The 16,816-nt window shown below is 39.3% G+C and overlaps 1 long non-coding RNA gene across 1 annotated transcript in view; it reads right to left on the reverse strand.

Moving 5' to 3' along the window:
- Positions 1 to 700: 700 nt before the first annotated feature.
- The window catches only part of LOC135329176 (uncharacterized), a 55,471-nt gene continuing 39,355 nt past the window's right edge, over positions 701 to 16,816 (reverse strand). Inside the window, exons 10-12 of the long non-coding RNA XR_010390517.1 lie at positions 11,549 to 11,746; positions 11,324 to 11,396; positions 701 to 1,993 (exon numbers count right to left, since the gene is read on the reverse strand). This is a non-coding gene — a long non-coding RNA (uncharacterized LOC135329176). The remainder of the gene's footprint in view (positions 1,994 to 11,323; positions 11,397 to 11,548; positions 11,747 to 16,816) is intronic.

Here is a 16,816-nt window from a genome sequence, read left to right on the forward strand (position 1 = left end):
ATGCAGCATCAAAGTGGGAGTGGTGGCCACAAGGATTCTGCAATTTTACTTGAGATGTGAGAGGAACAGAGCTAAGAGAATGGGTGATGATAAGGAAAGTGAGAAGATTGGACATCCACTGGCATCCTAGGTATTGCTAGTAGCGTAGCTGCAACTGCAAGGAACTTTATGTAGTTCTTCAAATAGGAACCTACCTTGAACATATGCTGCCACGGTTACAGGGCTGGCAGATGCCAGGCCAGCCGCTTAGAGGTAGCTCCATGAGATGAAGTCAACACATGAAAGTAGACATAGGACAAAGCATGTAAATTAAAGAGCATGTAAAAGCAAAGGCAAAAAGTAATCATGGTTGGGGGGGAGAAATGCTATAATGTGTAGTAAGAACAGGTGCAGAGAAGAGTATTAAACAAGTGTGTGTTCACTGCAAACGTTACAGAGAAAGATGCACAGAGAATAAAACATTTTCATGTGCTACCTCAGCAACTCACAGGAAACTCATGTACATAATTTTCAAAATCCTTTTTAAATGTATTGTAAAGACACAAAATTAAATAGCAAGACCAGAAACTCAACCACATTAGTGGATCAACAGTATTTTTGTGGTAAATCTTTCAAAGCTAGTTTTACTCCTCTCCAAAGGATCTTTAAAGGGATATTTTGAGTCAGCCCTGATAGCTTTGGCTAACTATATAAAGAATTGATTGCATTCCTACAGAAATGCCCCTAATAACTCTTTAGAATGAGCTGTGGCATTTTTCCACTAATTGTAGAAATAACTAATGGGCACCTTGAGCATGTGTTATTTATCTGCATGCCAATTTTAAGGGATTTCAGTTTGGAAAAACTACAAGGCATATTTATTCTACAGCACATATTCTATGCCAGTAAAAATAAAATGCCCATTGTGAAATGGAAAAATAAAAAGGAATTTTCATCACAGGACTGTAGTGTCATTAAAGATACACGATCTTGTGCTGCCTCCCCAAAGAACACGGGATCAACCAGAGTTCAGTTTTCCTCACACAAGTTCTCAGAAGGGTGGTAGGAACAGTAAGAAATTGAGTGCCAAGCATCATGGGAGAGAAATTAACCTAAGCAGAGAGTTCTATTAGATTTCGATTATAGTAATATATTTTATCCATTTTAAAGACTGGGAAAGGAGAAATAACCACAATTACACTTTTCTGCTGAGGCATTCCATTCTAACCCTGTTCTACTCTACCTTATATCAATCTTCTAAAGATGTGAGAACCAGAATATAAAACAAACTAAAGCACAAAAACTAGAACAAAACCTCAAACCCCAGATGTAAACGTACCTCTCTTGTAACTAAGATTTTTCTAGAAAACACTGCTGTATCTCATATCTTTATTCTTCATTTTCCCTATAGGCCTGGCCCAAGTCATTGATTCCACACATTCTCGTTGTGAAGGGTTTTCTTATCGTGCAGAAGTTTGACATTTCAAAAATGTTCCCACTCACCTGGAGTGAAACCAAGATCTTTCCAGCTTTTCATAGACACCATGAAGTGCCTTTCCTCACACAGTAGATGGTTGGGACACCAGTAAGGGTATGACACACTAGCTTCAGGTTCCTGCTTTGCCATTTGCCCACACGCCAGAGTCCCTACCTTCATTACCAGGATGGTGACTGTGTTGAGGTCATCAGCTTCCAAAATTTCCTCTCAAAATTCTTCTATTATGTGTAAATAAATGTGGAGAAGCCAGACCTTGAACCTAGACACGGCTAGATGTGGAAGCCTTAATCACTGCCTTAATAATTGATCAGTAGGTGGGGAAAATTTTATCTAAACCTACATACTTTCTGTACAAAGTCCAATTGTGCCAAATCAACATTTTTCTAATTAAAAAAATGATACTGGCAAATTTCTATTCAGATTTCTTCATTATGTCACCCTCACTTACCTCTAAGTTCTGCTGGTGCTGAATCAGCTCCAGAACCAGCATATGGACAGCAGAGATTGACATGAAGACTGTTAAAAAAGAGAGGCGGGGGAGAAAGCTTATTGCTGTGTTTATAACCCCTCCACAGGCTGCGTGCCAAAAGCACTTCAGCTGGACACCCCACCCCACCCCCAGAAACCCTGTTATTTTTCTAACTGGGAAAATGCCTTCTTTAGCCAACGAGAGCCTGATACAGTCTTTCTGGCAGAATTTCTTTTTTTAAAAAAGGGACTACATTGCTGTTTGGTAGATGCTCAGGTCCCATATTTCTTCATCTGCCTTCCTGAGCGCAGTTTTGTAATGAGTGTTAACAGGCCAGCTTTAAACACTAAGGAGTACATTTGCAGTGTAATGCGTAGAGATTTGGCTGGACAATTTCCCATTAACACTAATGTGCACTGCATGGTTAAATCCCTAAACACCACACTGAAAATTTAGTTTCAAAAGTGCCCATTATGTTTGGGTGTTGGATTTTTTTAGAACTGTTGTTAGTCTATTAAACATTCATTGCTCTCACACTAGTAAGACAGAAGAATTTTCTCTTTTAGTTTCAGTTTAGACAGTTAAGAACAAGATACATTTTTGCAACAACTTCACATAAAAATGACATTTTTAAAATCAAGCTTTAGAGCTGACACTGATTAAAGTCCTCATAACTCCTCATCTAAAGATCTACTCACAGATGCTAAAAGCTCTAGATAAATCTATGGCATCCGAATTAGCATTTTACACTATGTGATCTAACTACAAGTTTCCTGCTCACAAAGGGCAAGGCTTACACTTAGAGAACACTAAATGTTTTTACAGCCACAGTAGGTACTATTTTTTGATATAATTTTATCACAAATTTTCTGTCATTAAAGAACACAAAGTGAGTGTATACATGTTCGTTTTTTTTTTTTTTTTTTTTTTTTGGTAATCAGACATTTAAAGCATTAACAAGAAAAACCTCAAGGGCTTTCACACTTGAGATGTGAATGCACATGAAAAATGGAGAGATTAAAATAGCAAAAACTGAAGCATCAGGCAAGATCATGATTATAAGCAAATTCTTAGTAACAACAACATAGCACTCAAAAAAGAAAGTATAATCACAAGTTGGTCCCCACCTTTCCTACTACGCAATCTAATCATGTGTCTGCTTTGCAAATCATGAGATCATAAATGAAATGTATCAGAATCCAGCCATCAACCAGATGATGTAGTTTTATAGGGAAAAGACACATAGTATTGGACCAGTCTTTCTGCTACTGAAATTCGTTAAGACAAATGAAGAGTTGGCTAGGGGTATGCCTGGCCAGGAGAGATGACGAATAGAAATTCCTGCATGGATTTCATGGAGTAAACTGAGATGAAATGCCCTCAACAGACAATGGGTGACTTAAAATCCATATCGTGTGGCTGAGATTCATGAGTGGACACGAACAGACGGAGTCCACTACTTTTACAACGATTTGCTGGTTCTTTTTAGTGACTGTGAAGCAGGCTATTGCATTACAGACAAGCATTTAATTCTTCAAAAAGCCCAATTTCTTCTTATGAGACAATAAAGTACTTCCTCTTGAAACAGCAGGTAAGCACTGAAGGCATCCTTAAAAATCTAACCCCAATGTGCTAAAGACACTTAATAATCTTTAAACTACATACGATACCACTTCCTCCCTAGTACCAGAATGTTGTAAAATGTCTAATTAGTGCTTATAATAGTGCTGACACCTCCACAGCACATAAAAGAGGACTTTTAATTTACAAAAGACAACTCCGGTTGTCTTGATTTTTACCTTTAATTAGATTGTAAGAGCTAGCTCCATAGACTGCAGAGGAATATTCCATTAATTTGGCTGTTAACCAACATAAGAGGTACTGATTTAGGGTGCAAATAGATTTGTGAGGCTTTTTTAAAAGCAGTATTCTAATATTTTGAATGGATTTTTAATACACACAGTTTCATGGATTATTTAATTCTCTAATGAGGTAGAAAGAAATATTAAAGACAATATTTTCAATGTCAGATAAATGACCCAGTTTAACGTAAAAAGAGGACTATTCTGTTGATTTTCCTTGTGAGGGCACCAGTAACTGCCTAGATTTTGGAAGTGACTTTGTGATGTTTAGATTTTATATTGGTGCAATAACTGTGCGCAGTAGGGTACTGTACCTAGCTATGAAATTCATTTAAAAATGAAATAAGAGGCATGATGAAAAATACAGAAAAGTCAGTTGCCCCAAAGGAAATATAAATAATTTTGAAAGCAAAAGTGTTTCTGTGGCAACATGAAGTTTAATAAGTCAAAATTTGCAATACTAGTAAGCCATACCCCAATGACAAGTAAATGCATAAGTTAGTTTGAGTAAGAGGACCGGTGGAAATTACAGTCATAGAGCTGTCTCATGAAATCAGAGGAAGTGAGCAATACATGTCAGAGCACTTAATAAAAATCACCATCCAGCTCACAATGTGTAACACAAGCCCTAAAATAAGAGGAAATCTCCACTGTGATACGTGAGGGACTTAGTGTGTCGTTCGACATTAGTGCTCGCCTCAACTGTCGTCTACTCCAAACAGTTCAAAGAGGGGGGCACTCCAGAGACAGGTCCTTCTTTCTTTGGGCCAGCACATCTGGATGTGGTGAGGAGTCAGCTGCTGCCCCCTTCTAGCCCTCCTCCCAAACAGGAGCTTCAAAAAAGCTCTTTATCCATCCCACAGTAATGAACAAAACAAGACACATGAGACAGTGAAGCTCCTGGTGAAGCTACACATTATGGGAGAAATACAAAGAATATGCAGGGCCTGTCAAAGGCTACCTGGAGACACAAGTTCAGATACAGAAGCAAAATAACCTGCCTGTTTTGTGAAAGGTGGAGATCTTCAGGAAACAGAATGTCTGCCTAGGAAGGGGGATGGAATTAAACAAATATGGACAGATATTAAAAAAGCAAACTGAACACTTTTCATTCAGAAATTTGAGTGAAGCTCAAGAATAATTCAAAGGTAAAATAGTGAGTTCTCAGAACTGATTTTTCTCTGCTTTTTGGAAGTGTCAACTCAAAGCCTAAAAGAAAGAAAATGTCCTACTTTAGCCAACCTTTACAGTCAGGGTATTACATCCATACAGATTTAAGGGTTCCGTGCAGCTCTTTGCTACCTACTCTTTCCTGCCCTATCTCTAAAGCGAATCCCGCCAAGTGTGGAAGAAACCACACAATATCAACAGATGGAACAAATCACTGGATGCTGCATAGCAGGGAATCATGCCCATCTCTACCTCAATCACAGCCATCTCCCCTTATTCCCCTGTATTCCTGTCCTGACCTGCAGAGATTTCGAAGTACGGCTTAGGGTCACAGAAGTAACCTTTACCATAGATACAGGCAGATCTGTTTAACATGAGTTCTCTCCAAGGAAGGACTCATATGGCCCAGTCCAGATCAGAGGGGTTGCTAAGAACTGCAAGTGACTGCCCTTATATTTCAGTGTACATATTATTGCCTGGGTAACACTTTTCTTATAATTGTTGTTCCAAAATTCAAGAAAAAGGTTTGGGTTTTTAATAATTGAAGAACACACTTATCTAGTCTACAAGACCTAATTAATAATTTATATGGCTCATAATGATCACCTATTCACTTCAAGGGGGAACACCAGAAAAGAGACAGGAGGCGATTAAATATAAATAAATTAAAATTACTAAAACTTATTCAAAATGTGATAAGTGTGTTTGTGGCTAACACCAATATTTGGGCATGCATCATCTTCTACAAGGATGTATATAAAAACTTATTCCTCCCATATTATCAGAAAAAGGAAGTATTTTAACAGTAGTCTATGCTTTGGCTTCAGCTAGAGACACCTCTGTAGTGCTGGTCGTCCTAATTTTAAAGGACATTGCCAAATTAGTGGGCTCAAAGAATAAAAATGAAAATATTCAAAGAGAAAGTTTCAAATATAAGAGACTGAGGAGAACATGAGTGTTTCCTTTGGACATAAGAAGACTCAGGAAGACCTAAAAGAAGTATGGAAAAATAACAAATGGTATAGAGAAGGTTTAGGGGGAACATCTGTATATAATAGCATTTGATGATACTAAAAGAATGGAAAACATGTTCAAAGCACAAGCTTTTTTTCATTCCACATCATGTTCCAGAAGTCAGCAGCATCAAAGCATGAAGATTAAAAGTATATATTGTAAAATATCAACATCGATATCACCAATATGTGGAGCAATAATTAATGACAGTTCACATTTTAGAAGTGAGAAAATATGTTTTCCAACTATTGAAGACCAGAATGAGACCTATGCAGAAGCAAGTCAGTCTGTTATAAACCAAGCAACTCTCACAGTTATATCGAGATGTACAACTGGACATTTGCACTCAAGAAATATGAAGAAGCTTTAAAATGGGACATTAAGAGATGAGATAGGTGGAGCTATCTCAGGACAATTTCTCAAAACTTTTCTTATTTTCTCTGATTTATATATGCCAAATGCAACTGATAAAGATGGTGCTTTGTTTTAGAAATGTCAGTATTCTAGATTATCTGACTAACCCTTACAGCAAGTCTATGCTCAGGCTACTAACCCCTGCCTCTTAACTCCAGAGGTGAACAAGTAGTACTTTCTCTGTTTCTGCTCCTTCAGTTTACAATGTTGTTTATTTCTGAGTAATGGAAATGCTTATTCCAAAGTTTTCAGACTGGGCAGATTCTTCTTTTTGCAGAAACAGAACAGAGGATAAAGGCTATCTTTAGGATAAAGGCTAGTTTTCTTCCCTGAAGGTTCCTTTTCCACAGAGATATGGTCTTAAACTGGCTACTACTACCTAGCTCTTACTTTCAAATAAAGATAGATCGTTAAAGAAAGTTTCAAAAAATATCTAACAAAAGATAACTCTCTTCTTCTGCCTGGCTGTCACCTCCAGCAATGCCAGGAATTGTAAGAGCAGAAACCAGAGCTCAGGCCTAAGAGGTCCACCCGCGTGAGGCAGGGCACCTGCGGGACTGCAGGATATTCCAGACCCGACCCAGCTTTAACCTGGACGAAACAGCAGCCAACCTACTTAGAAGAATGAGCTCTGGGAAAGTGTCGTTCAGACTCCCTCGCAACAAGACTGCCAGCAAAGAGGCAATTTAAAATGAGGATCACACTTCATCTTCCTTGCCGCATTATAAGCCTGCAGGATCCACAAACTGCCTTGCCTTCACGGTCCTTTCTTCTCCCATACCCAAATGCATGGCTTAAACCACAGTCCCAGACAGTCCCAAACCATAACCATTTTGTTTACCAAAAGTAGTGAGCAAAGTGAATTCCACGTGGCCTCCATCATTACATCTGAATCATTCGAACCGCCTCAAGGCCCAGAGAAAAGGCTTTGTTCAATAAACACAAACTAAAAGCTCTGTTTTTCTCTCTCATGTCCTTTTAGCCCGTTTGTGTTATCGGTGAAGGCATACAGGCACTGTTTGCTCTAATTCCCTGACAATATTCCCTGTGAGATTAGCCTTTTCTACTCTTTTCTTCTTCATCAGAAACTGAAGTCTCATTTCACATAGGAGAGATCCAGAGGGCAGAAGTGCTTAGCTCTCAGGTGCCATGGCTCATCATCATACGGTTCTCTGAAGAGATTTAAGATTAGTCATCGCATCCAAAAAGAAACACAGAGACATTTCTTTCAGAACAAAGTGACAATCCACAGACAAACTGGTCTCTGCTCATCTTGAGTTTCCACATGGTCTCACCTCTCATTCAGCTTGCTATCCAGAGCACAGAGCTTTTTAGTAGTTTAATTCAATGTACTGGCAGTGCATTCATGAAATATAGAGGTACATCTGCTCTTGGTGCTGGTGATGTTTTTGTTTTGCTTTTGCTTTTGGTGCTGGTGATGTTTTTGTTTTGCTATCATTTGCATAGCTTTGACTCTCAAGCTGGGGGAAATAGCATTTTTTTGCACTTGTTGGATAAGTGCTCTACTCCCTAGGCCCTTATACAAAAAAATGACTCATGCTCTTGTCCACAGCAGCCACATTTATTTTTTCTGAGATAGTCTATGTCTCAACTCGTATGTTAGCCATGGTCTGAGCTGTTCACATTGGGATGCTTCTGAATGTGCCAAAAAGCAGAACAGGAGGCACTGGGAGGAACTTCAAGGGCAAAAAGTGGACTAGAGAATAAGTATAAGGTCCTCCAAGAGTTCTCGCAATACAGGATGACCTTTGAATCAATTTCTTTTCTTTTTGATTCAGACCCAACTAACTGCTTCTGTTGGGAACCAGTGTCCTAACTTTTGAAGGAGTCCTTTAGGCTCCTTGGAAACTCCTAGCTTCATGATTCACTCAGTCATTATAGAAAGGTGGTTTCATTATCCTTATGTTTCTCATTGCTTTGCATGTGGCTCTCCATTACAGCAGGAGAAATTACAAAACTCCTGGAAGATTTTATCAGTTTCATCTCTAGTCAGCTTGATTGAATTTTCTATAAGCAGGATGCATAAAAAGATGCATACAGGAACAGGATCACAGGAAAGCAAAAGAAAGGAGAAACAGGGGAGGACAACGAGAAAGGTGAGGATTTCATATATTGATACAAAAATGACAGCAGAAGTACTCTCTTTGTTTATGGAGGCTGCAGCTCCCCTCTGAGCTCATTAATGATTCACTGCACATCACAAGATGAAAACAAGGAACGGGTACACCAGCAAGCCTCTGCAGCTAGCTGCCTTTCTGACTCAATCAGCCAGTGTTTGCAAAAGCCTCTGCTCTTTGAAAACCCCCTATTCTTTTTGCAGAAACAAATCCATTACTATCTTCCTCCCCAATATTGACTCCCAGCTGTAAATAGTGAGGTGCCACAGAGCCCTCACCCAAAACCACAGATTCAGGCCAGCAGCCCTGACTGCAGCAAGCCCGTACTCTGCAGAGCCAAGACAAAGCTGCTAAAGGCTGGCTGTAGCTACCATCCCCCCAGCAGATCTGATGACAATAGAGGCAGAAACGGAAATGAGTATTTATTGTTGAAAGTTCTTTAAAGAATATTCAGACAGGCCTTTCTTCATAATTTAAATGCCTCAAATTAGAGGCATACACTAATGCTCCTACTAGCATCAAAAGGGCATTTGTCAAAGGCATCAATGGGAACTGAAATTAGTCCTTAATGATTTTGCCATTACAAGACTTCTCTATTTTGCTATTGCAAATCATAACCCACAGTCAAGTCAACAAAACATTACAAAATCAAGGGGCAGGAGCTCGGGAAGCCTTGGAATGTCAGTGCTTTTGTCTACCGGAAATGAAATGCCCTTCTCTAGTTTCAGTTTCTGCTGTTAAGTCGGACTGTATTTCAGCACATTCTGTTAAATCAATCACACTGTAAAATGCATTAACACTACATACCCCAAAAATGTTGTTTTTCATGTAATATTAGGGTTATGATGACACAAAGCAAGACCATTGACATACAGGGCTAATACTCTATCCTTATCTCATCTCATTGTTTTCAGAGTTATAGCCCCTATGGTACTTACGCATTGCATTACATTTTGCCTTTTCTGCTACATCCCTCACAATAGCACCAGACACCTTTCTGTGAAATACTGAGCAACATGACTAGGAGCTGTCACATGAAGCTCATGCCTTCTCAAAGGGAAGACCTGCTAGTGCGTATTTTATATTTAGTTTTTGATTTCTGTCTTAATTTGTGATTCTGCTGTCATATGGGCTTTTATGACAATTGCAAAAATCCAAGAAAGCATGTTCTGTTGTTCCAGTAAAAATGGCGAGGCAGGGTGTTCAACAGATTTCTTCAGAAAAAGGAGACATTTCTTAGAAAAGCTTTCAGTCCAGCTCAGAACAAGAAGCAGAGGTTTTGAAATCAAGATTTCAGCTCTCCAGTCTTTGGATAAGATGCCACCTGCATTCTGGAAGAGGGATCTGAGCAGGTGGAATTTGGGTATATCACATATGCTATCCCCATCCCACTGACAAACAAGATAGATACACATAGCTTATAGAGCTCCCTAAGTAAAGAACACAGGGAATAACATGTCAGGAGAAAGGGCAACACTGAGAATAAATTGGAGCCTGAAGGTGTAAATTCAAACTTTCCTGTGGTTTTTTTTTAGTTAATCATGTCCCTAAATTTTAGGAATTTCTTTCAAGTATTTGTTGGAGAGACACACAGTGTGTGAAAAGAAACATTCAAGTTACAGTAAACAGGCAACATTACCAAAGCATTGGTTCAACTTTTAATGAAGTTCTTACTCATGTGCTAGTATAAACTGGAATATGGATTTTGAAAGTCAGAAGACTTTGCAGGTGAATATAACTGAATGGCTGAAGTAAGTTAAGGAAGGCTGTTGTTTACACCTAACCCAGAGGTAAGTGTAAGCTGGAGAGAAAGCATATTGACAAGGCATTGGAACACTTCAGGACTATCCAGTCTTAGTCTTTCTCTCCAGGTTTGCCTTTAAACTCCTCAGGGCACAACAGTCTAGATTAAACATTTCTCTGAACCAACTGCTTCCTGCAGCAAACCGAACATAAGAAACCCACTACTGAAGCACAGGCAACTAAGTCCACTGCTTGTTCTCATCATGCACTGCCTACAGAAAAGGCTTCGTCTGCAGCAAAAACGTTCCTCATGGTCCAACAGAGAATCTCGTGCTCTCTAGCCACCCCAGCACAGTCCCATCTACCTTTCCTCAGCCTTTAGCCTTTCCTACTGGAGAACACGAGTTTAGATCACATCCATCATTGTAACCCATGGGACAAAGCTAGTTATCACTCCAACTCCCGAGCTACTGTTACCTTCAAAGAAAATCCACGTGTGCAGGATTGAAATGAGAAATCTTCTATTACTTCTCCAGACAGGTCCTCCTCACTGGGCTAACTAGACCTCATACACAGCTCTCAGGCTGAGAGCATGTTAACTCTTCCCTGTGGTGGTACGAGACACAGGAGTACCTTCTCACAATAACTTTCAGCTCAGAAGACCTTTACTTTTTACTAAAATGCCTCTACTTAAAATAAGTTTGTAAGAACTGGGATGTTGTAGTGTTTCTATTAGTTGTATTTATAAAAAGTATAAAACTAATGATTCAACATGTACCTGTTGTGATGATCAATTACCCAGTGCTGTATGGTAGCTTATTAAAACCCTATTATGTATTGCTTAGATGCTGTTACATATCTGACTGCAATATGGCCAAAAAGACAGAGAACTACCCACTTCGTAAAATAGTAGAAAACGTTGACATACTCAAAAACTGTGCCTGGATATCTGGAAGCTCTGTAAAACTTGCACAAATTACCAAAAAAAAAAAAAAAAGAAAAAAAAAAAAAAAAAGAAAAGCAAAAGCAAACTTACATGAACAAATGAAGAATTTAATTAAAACCAGAGGCTGAGGGTAGATTCTGAGCATTTTTCAGGATCAAGTGACCTGGAAAAAAAATCAAGAAACCCTTGAGTGGATAAAAATTGTTTACAGTACAAATGAGAAAAAATAAAGTTCAAATAACAAATTTAAGTAATTAAAATTAGAAAGGGAACTTCAAAAAAGATTTTAAAAGAGAAACTCTGGAAATTATATACCCAGTGATATTTGACACTTTATTTACACAAAGACACATAATTTTCCCCTCATTTGTGCTTATTTCTTCCTCTTCTACAGTCTTGTAGCTGCTACAGTAACTTGGACATGATTACTGCTTTCTTCCACTTTTGATCACTACTATTTCCATGGCAGGAACTCCAAATGCCTATAGGATGCCCACATTTGGGATGAAGCGCCTGCGGAAAACAAGAGAGAATCCTGCTTCAGAGAGGCTACAGTCTAAAACATTTATCCAGCAAAGATATGCATGTGCTTTCTATTTTCAGAATAAATAATACCAGCAAGTGAGCAAAGCTACTCACAACTGGAGCTACACGACTTTGGTAGAAGCCTTCTCTAGTCTGTCTGTTTTGAATAACTCTTTCAAACATGCACTATGCATGCCAACCAGTCAGCCCAGGCATGGGGTAGCCCTGTCTTTGGGCTAGATGCATGTTTCCCCAGGAGAAGGCTTTCATATTTTCATCCCTGTACCACTCTGAAATTACTTGGAATGGTTCACATGCCATTTCAAGAACCTCTGCATTTTGCATGAAACATGACTCACATTCACCTTAAGACCTGTGTTCACACAAACTTGTTCTGATTCAAAATATACCTGTTGGGCTACTGGAATGACCAATCCATCTTGTGGATCATTTCACTCCTCATTTCCACTCCTTTCTAGAACTGACTTTGAAAAGTGTGATCCCCAAACTGTCACACTGAAGGCAAGGGAATTTCTCACAGCCACAGAGCAAAGTTACTCAGTTTAATTTTCCCCAATTCTGGCAATTCAGGGCACCATGAGTCATAATTCTCTCCTTCCAACTGCTGTTTCAAAGCACAAATCTCCATGAGGGGAAATTAAATATTTCTACAAACTTGTCCTTCAAGAGCCAAGAGAACTGCTTCACTGAGAGTGGTTCTTGACACGACACACAGCAAAACCTCAGCATAATCACTGCATAGGAATCATAAAGTGTAAGCATATTCCAGACCTGTCAGTTCTTCTGTTTCTGAGACAGACAAGTACATTTTTGACATCTGGGGCCTGCTTCTGCTCCCACTGAAGTCAAAGGCAAAACCCCCATTGGCTTCAGTAGGCACAGGCCCACAATTATGTTACAGAGCCGAGCTGCTGTAACAGCTCCTTGCCACTGGCATCTTCCTCTGGAGGATAGATGCACACAGCTGAGTTTCTGCCCTTCTCCAGTTATTCTAGAAGCTAAGTTGTAAAGTTTTATAAAATCAAAAGAGACAAGCAGTAATAGGATCAAGAGCTACTCTTCTTGTGAGAGGGACCAAATTAAATTTTCCTGAGATTAATTTTCCTTCCCTCTTCCCCCCAAATAAATAAATAAATAAATGACACAACTGCAGAACAACACAAGCTTATTCTAGTGCTTAACTAATTAACAGTACTAATTAGTGTTTAATGGTAATGATAATTATAATCATATCCCTGTGAGTCTATAGAGGCTGCCACATCAGATGGATTGTAACATTCCCCCTCCATTCTTTACCAGCTTAAATCAATATCAGTTCAAACCTGACAGGGTCATTTCATGAAAAGTGATCAGACAGTCGCCTTTAATTTCTGTGCTAAACTGAGAAATGCAAAAGCCTTTTGAATGGTGGGAGGAGAAAGCACCGCTTTGAGTACTGAAATCACTAAATGAAGCTATTCGCTGTCCCATGCAGGCACATTCTTAGGTTTTCATTTGAAGTAGTTGCATAGACACAATACCACAGCCAATATTCATAAGCTCTGTGAAACTAGCATATTTCTATTAAAGCATATAATCATAGAATAATTTAGGTCAGAAAGGGCCTTTGTAGTCCAAGCCTCCTTTCAAAGCAGGGCTACCCAGCCAGTTTGCTCAGGGACTTGTTTAGTTGAATATCTCCAAGGATGGAGATCCCACCCTCTGGGTCTCAGTGTATGATCACTCTCATGGTGAAAAATCTTCTCCCTTATATCTAAGAGGAATTTCTCTTGTGTTGCTCCATCAGGGTGAGGCATCAGGCACCTTCTGCAACAAGGTCTGGCTGGTGGCACCCTCCCACTGGAGTCCTGTCTGGGTTGAGGCCTCTGAAGTGCCAAGGACAGTCACCCCAGCTGAAGCTAGAGACTGTGCCCTGCGGCTTACTGACATCTCCACTGCGCATACTCAAGTAGTCTGATGATGTCTGGAACGGAGCTCCCGGCCACTCTGCCCCCTGCTAATTGCTGCTACAACTAACTGTTACACTCAGCCTGGGAGCTGTGCTCCTGCCACTGTTTATACAGCCAGCTGAATAGGTGCTTGAAATTCCCTGAGCAGCACTCCATTAAGACAACAGCTGTAGGCACTTCCTAATCAAGAAGCAGCCAACAGAAGCTCTGTTAGAGTCATCAGAAGCAAAAGCCTCTGGAAGCTGACCCTCAGCAGCAGCAGCAGCAGCAGCAGCAGCAAGCTGGAAACTCCTGGCTGAAGGAGCTCTCAGATGACGTTCCCTGAAGCTCTCCCAGGAAGAAGCCTGGAAACCGCTGCATCAACTGCCACCTCTCTGCTAGCTGAACTCTTTCAAACCCCAAGTTCTCACGGACGAATGGTTTGCTTGTTCTTTAAATAAAGGTCAAGGCACTCTTTGGGAAGGGTCAGCACAAAACACACGATATTGTAGAGTAGTTGGAACACACCCATTCCGAGTTTACTAACCAAATGTAAACAGAGGGGCCCAGTGTGGAGTCTGGGTAGTTTCTGAACCATACTGGTAAACGTCCTGCCCCAAGCACTGAGCCTGACCAGCCACACAGGACACCGGAGATAAAGCAGAACAGGAATTTCTCTCACTAAAGAACAGGCAGAAAAACACTGCACCAATTACCTCTGCTTTACATGGTCACACTTGATCACTGCATGAGAATAGGGGAGAAATATGGGGAAGCTTTCGAGCAGCTAAAAATTAATGTAAGCTTGGCACAGAACTAAGATACATATTCAGATACAGGTCAGTGCTTCATGCACATAATAAACATATACAACAGGAGTACTCTGGAGGCTCATGATAATAATGAGAACAACTTGTAGGAACATAAAATTTCAAGAAAGCAGAATTTGGAGCATCCAGAGGTCAGATCTGAGAGAATAATTGTTATTGCTTTCAATGCCAAAAGTAGAAGCACAATACTGCAGAGCTAAGTCTCATAGCAGCTTTTGTTGCTGTCATTAACTCTGAAAAATGGTGGAAGGAACCACATGAGAGAGAGACAGCTAACTAGGGAACACAAGCTTTTGATGTATCTTAGCCAACTATCCTACCTTACTGTGATATTTTTTGTTTTTCTTTTTACAGTCATTGTAGATACTTTAAAAAGAATCAAATCCTTAAGTTCAAGTCTCCCGTTTTGCAAGAAAAATTGTCAATTTGAACAAACACTTGAGGGGTGGGAACTTGTCCCTATTCCCTGACCATCACCCTCTCCCCATCTCTCCATTAGGAATATATCTTTCCCCATCTGTTACATTAATTCCAGGAGGAAATCAAATGTACATTTCCACTAGTGACTGAAGCTCCGATCCTACAATTAGTGACACACATGCTTAATTTTATGCACGTGAGTCATCCCATCAACATTCCCATATGCCACAGTCTTTGTGGGATTGGTGCCTAAAATGAAACCATCGTGAATGAACTCTAAGTTGCAGAAATGGGGTTGGAAAGTACATGGAGAACTGAGATACTAGAACATGAATCCACAGCATAACCTAGGCCAAGGAAGTGAGCGGGGAAAAAAAAAAGATTAGCGAATTCCTTATCCTGAAAGAAAATCACACAAGCTGATGTTATTAATTAAGAAGTTTCATTCTCATTACCCAACAGTTAATACTTCTCCAACAAAAACATGGCAAAATGCCTCATTTTAAGTAGCACATGCAAGACCTTTGGATTCTGCTGTGCCTGCTTTTGGCCACTACAGCTACAGAAATGCGGTACCTCTTTCATTCTGGCCTGACACATAGTAGTTCTAAACCCAACACTTTTCTACATAACACAAAATAAAAAAACTTCAGGGACCCACAGCATTAATGAAAATCCCTAACACGTACTTAGCATTTTACATTTGGAAAACACTTTACAAACATTAACTAATTAATTAGAACTAAATATAACTAATTAATACACTAATGAATTAATCATACAAGTACTGTGTATGCTGCTTAAAATGGCTGCCACAGCTTAGTGATGAAACAGTTTATTACAACAGTGGTAACTGTTCATGCTATAGCAGAAACACATGCCAGAATCAGACTTGTAGTTCATAAGAAGGTGGTAGAACAAAATTTAATAGCTCAAAATGAAATCTCTATACTTGCATTGCTGGACATGTAAAATTTAATAGTTCAAACTGAAATCTTAATACTTACATTGCTGGACATGTCTAAAAAGAATGGGCCCAGAATCTCACTCCACTGATATTTTTGTCACCTGCTAAAAGTGAAGTGTATTGCACAACTGTTACCCAGAAGTAAATGTGACTCATTCCTTCAAAGCTCAGTGGAATCTCATACTCTAAGTAAACTGAATCTTCTTTAGCCTTTTCACAAAGTATTTTATAGAATCATTTTCCTTCATGTACTAAAAGCAACTATTTTAACATATATTAAAATTATCTCCTGTAAACCCAGTGCGTACTCCTCATTTAGTATCATATGCTGTACACAGGGTCGCTGTCAGGAGAAAGCAGACCTGTTGGCAAGTTGTTTCTTCACAGATATTTCCACTTTCTTGTTCTAAACTATCCAAGAGTGGCTTACTTCTTTTTCTAGAAAGTTTGTAAATACACTAATCTCAGACTATGGCCACTGGGCCATGAACTTCTGTAGCAAAAACTCTTCTGTTTCTCATATTAAGCACTTTAGTTGTAATACAAATATATATTATTTGATTATATAGAAGAAACTTTTCACATCAAAATATGAATATAAAATTTACAGTGTGCAATTATTTACATGCCCGCTTTTCACACTGTTCCTGATAGCAAATTTATCTCTGATGATATTCATCTCCTGTAAACACTGGCAAAGCAATTTCAGAATTGCTATTCCAGTGCATATTCACTAGCTGTTGCTGGAGGTATTTTGTTCAGCTCTAATTAGCACAGTTAATAAGATCAATATTTTCAATACTGAATGTTGCAATAAGGTAAAACATGCGTAAATGCTTACCCTTAAAAAATCCTAGACAATACCTTTCTTGGAAAATTCTAGCCTTTTATT

The sequence above is a fragment of the Dromaius novaehollandiae genome, chromosome 9 (genome assembly GCF_036370855.1).
Source record: "Dromaius novaehollandiae isolate bDroNov1 chromosome 9, bDroNov1.hap1, whole genome shotgun sequence".
NCBI lineage: Eukaryota > Metazoa > Chordata > Aves > Casuariiformes > Dromaiidae > Dromaius > Dromaius novaehollandiae.